The sequence below is a fragment of the Pollicipes pollicipes genome, unplaced genomic scaffold (genome assembly GCF_011947565.3).
Source record: "Pollicipes pollicipes isolate AB1234 unplaced genomic scaffold, Ppol_2.1 Scaffold_6052;HRSCAF=7182_pilon_pilon_pilon, whole genome shotgun sequence".
In the NCBI taxonomy this organism is placed as follows: Eukaryota; Metazoa; Arthropoda; class Thecostraca; order Pollicipedomorpha; family Pollicipedidae; genus Pollicipes; species Pollicipes pollicipes.
Window position 1 is genome coordinate 23,233,523 of NW_023596805.1, and position 4,379 is coordinate 23,237,901.

Here is a 4,379-nt window from a genome sequence, read left to right on the forward strand (position 1 = left end):
CGCATTGAATGCATTTTGAGTATAAGTCCGACATTAAAAGAGCCATATGCAGTTAAACTCTAAGCCTGGTTACTGGACGCAGGCAAACATATTTGACCCTTGTTCAGGCACCCACTGCTACTAATGGAGTTGAAAATATTGTTGTGGTGGCTGTGGGCAGTGTTCTGTGAATTCTCTCCAAGAAGACATGTGTTCATGTGACATGTTGCCCATTTTCCAGTGTATATGGCAGTGCTTCTTTGTAAAATTGATGACAGGGTTCGTTTGGAGTGCCTACTGCTTTTGGACTTGAGATGGCCAAGTTGGAGGACAAAAGGTCTGCTTTTATGTACATACAAAGGATTGGGAAGTCGTCATATAGATCCGGGCAAATGAAGCCTCAGTCTTGCTTTTTGCATGCTCATACTGCTTGGAGTCATCTTGGTTGGCTCTAGATAAGACAGACAGCATAAATAGCCTTATTCTTTGACAAAAGAAAACACCAGAAAAGTGGAGATATAGATCCGTTCATATTTCGATAGCATGCCTTTATCGAAACGAAAGCTAGAAGCTATCAGTGAAGATTTTGTCAAATGATATGGCGATATGTCAGTCAATGAGGCTATCGCTGCCGTGGAAGCTAAGGTAGACAAATATTTCCATGCAGTCGATGCTTTCGGTATATCAAAATAGGACATCTCCGTTTTTTTAGAACGGTGTGTCCACGGTCATGCGTTTTTCTTTCGGAGATGACTTCTGTTGACATGAATTGGGCATACCAGTGGAGAATCCATGCGCTCATCCTCTGATCATAATGTTTTTAGATCAATTTGAAACGAAGGCCCCGGCCGCGAGCCCAGTAAAGCCAATTTTCTTATTAAAGCCAATTGTTAATCATAGATGCCTCTGCTAGAAACGTTTATGATTATGCTGGGGTATGTACACGTGAACAGCGTTCCCTTCAAAAACCTTTATAGTTAGGGAATAACCAGCATCCAAATTAAGCATTTACGATGGAGTGTATAGGGGGCGGAAAGGGGGTCCCATATGTAGATACACTAGTGACGATGAAACAGAGAAACAGCAGCACAACGTTGGAAACGGAGCTCTTTATCAAGCCCACCAACTCCGGTATGGTAGTCTGGCATTTCACTCTGGTACTTAAATATTGGGCATATCTCCACGGCGAATCTGCACATCCCGCTTCCACTAAGTGCAGCATAATCTGCAATATGTTCCATAGGACTCTATACACTTTTCAAGTAGTGAAAAGGAAAGAAAGAGCATAACGAAATATTGACTTTGTTGTTAGGCAGTGGATATTCTTCATAAATTTTTAGGTAGAATGGTGGAAGAAGTAAAACATCTAGAGCGTGCGGGGGGATGGATGATACGAGGCGGGAACACGTTCTATTGGAAGGCGGATTCTTAACCTTACCTTACTTAGATTAGCACTTGCTTTGGAAAGCCAAACACATCGTTAATATAAAAATTTAGCGTACGCATAGCTCGGAGGAACGACATTAAGCTAAAAGGGTCTCTGGTCAAATGCTTTATCTCAAAGCGTAAGTGCCCGGGTGGTAATAGATGCCATTGACGCATGCCTGGGTTTCAAGGGGTTTGCGCGCATAAAGCGTTGTTTAAAAATTAAGTGTAAACTGTGCGAACACAGGGGAGGGTCATAGTCTATGTCGGAGAGTCCATACGCCCTTTTCGTTTGAGATATAATGAACGCCTGCGAGGCGCTGGAGACAAAACAGAGAATCATGTTACGGTGGTCATTATTTGGCAAGACGCGTTCAGGCAGACAGGAAAATAAATGAGCCAATTATCATAAAAAACAGCGACCAAACGTTAACCTAGAAGGCTCATTATAGCCGATTATGCGAACGTGATATGTGCCTTGATGTGTGTTGTGTGCTGGTTTAAAGTCATTTACATGTAGAAGTGATGCCTGACGCGTGATGCGCGATGCTTTTTTAATTGAAATCGTTTGTATGCATAACTGATGTGTGATGTGTGATGCCTGTTTACTTGACCTCGGTTGTATGCTTGAAGGAAACGTGATGCGTGATGCCTGTTTACTTAAAGTCCTTTGCATGTACACGTATTTTTCGCGGTTCCCAATTATTAGTCAGATATACATTGCATCGTAGTAGCTGCCAAGTGCTCCTTGTCTATTTCCCCAAATTTTGGCATCCTGTAAAAACCATGACACGCTGCTGCTGAAAAAAACAACTGAAAAATCGAGTACGATCGGCGGCAGAAAACTTTGATTTCACTTCTGCTATTTGTTTCTATGAAGGTATGTTGCTAAAATATCAACTCATCTATATCTCTATTCTCCCGGCTTTTCTCCGAGGAATAGGGCTATTACTACTGTCTTATCTATGTGCATAATGTTCCTCGCAAATGCACTTAACAACGCACGGATTTTGCCCCGGACAAAGAGGATTTTACATATGCTTGAGACCAAGGAGATCGCACGTGCTGGTTCTCCACCAGCCTTTTTGAATGAGTCCTAATTCCGGATCTTGAATTGTATAAAATCCACCGGTTTTTCCTGGTGCTATTTTTTTTAAATGTATGGTAATGGTGTTTGCACACTTGTAGATTCTTGTGGGGACCCTTATGATGGGATTAGACTAAATAAGTGTACATGGAGTTAGAATAAGGTAATTTGACGTTAGCCAAGACACAGGCGCAACAGAAGAATGGTGGGACCATGCGACCTTATTTGGGGACACCTGCTATGCGGGGCGGGTGTGTGTTTCCAAATTTGGCGCGGGGATGGGCATGGGTATTTCAAAGATAAGAAGTGGCAACTTTTTAACAACACCCGTAAATGCGAAGCTCATCGAAACGTTTTCGTGGATAGTTATTTTGTTCTGCGGGCTCAATACTGAACACATCCTCACACCGCCCCCTGGTGCATGCGAGTGTTCTGTAGCAAAATTGGAATGTGATGTATACGTGAGAAATGTACATGAATGCATGCAAATGTATACACTCGTGAATGTATGCGTGTGTGCGGAGCTACTGCGTGCAGCTATAAGTAGGCACATATAAATGTATATAAACACATCGAAATGCAACTACGTCGACGTGCGGAGAGACACCCAAAACCTTATAGGCTTTGGAGTACATGTGTGTAGTGCAGGAAGTTGATGACAGGTCGTGTCGAACAGATGAAGGCGAAACTTTGTGGTGGCCTTGACTCGACTTGATTTAAGGATGGTTGGCGGACAGCAATCACGCACAGTGATACCGACAGGCAAATAAAGCCAGCGGGCTGCGCGCTCATTGTCATCTCCTCCATGCCCCCACTATGCTTTGAGCCAAAATGAATAAGCGAATAAGATGCAGCAGGAAATGAGACACTGGCTGTAAATTATTTCAGGGTCATGACCGCCTAATTATACGAGGCTAGTTTACGTGGAGCATTACGTAATCCGAGCCACAGATCTTATCCACCAATAGCGTTAATATGCGTTACAAGCTGTAAGCGTTACCACCGCTGAGCTAAGATCGGCACTTGCTGGGTGAGAACAGGCCGGAGCGCAGCTGACGGCGCTGGTCTGAGCTGGTGCAGCCGACCCAGCAGATTGGCGGGGATCAGTCATTGGGGCGAACTCATGGGCAGTGGCTGACAGCACGTCCTCGGGAGCGGGGAGACACGGGGTCATGATGAGCCGCAGCTTGAGACTCCGCGGAGCGTGGGGGGGGGGGGGCTGGTCTGAACCGCTGCGTAAGAATGGCAGATGAAGCTGTCCGGTGTCCTGACTGTCGGGGTCTCAAGACGCAGTCTTTGCCCGGCTTCTGGCGGTCGCTTGAGTGGATCGGCGGAGCTTACGTTTGCCGTTGGCGTTGTTGTCCCGTTCACGTTGGTGTTGACCTTACTTTCCTGACTCAGTTATCTCTCCCTTGGCCTGTGTTGGCTGACCATCCGTCCCAGCGGACCGTGTGTCCGACCCTCGACCGTCATATGTCTAACCCCTGACCGCCGCGTGTCCGACCCTGACCGCCATGTGTCCAGCCGCTGACCGCCATGCGTTCGACCCCTGACCGCCATGCGTTCGACCCCTGACCGCCGCGTGCCTAACCCCTGACCGCCGTGCGTTCGACCCCTGACCGCCGTGTGCCTAACCCCTGACCGCCGTGCGTTCGACCCCTGACCGCCGCGTGCCTAACCCCTGACCGCCGTGCGTCCAACGGCCTGATCGCCGCCGCCGAGCGCCAGCAGCGCTGGCCGGCTGCGCGGCCCGTGCGGTGAGGGCGCGCCGTGCTGGCCGGCCGGCGCGCGGCCCAGTCGGCCCCTGACTGCGTCCAGTGAGCGCGCGGTGTCTCTGGTCCCGCCGCGCCCGGCCGTGCTGACCTCGGCAGTCGGTCGACCGCGTCGC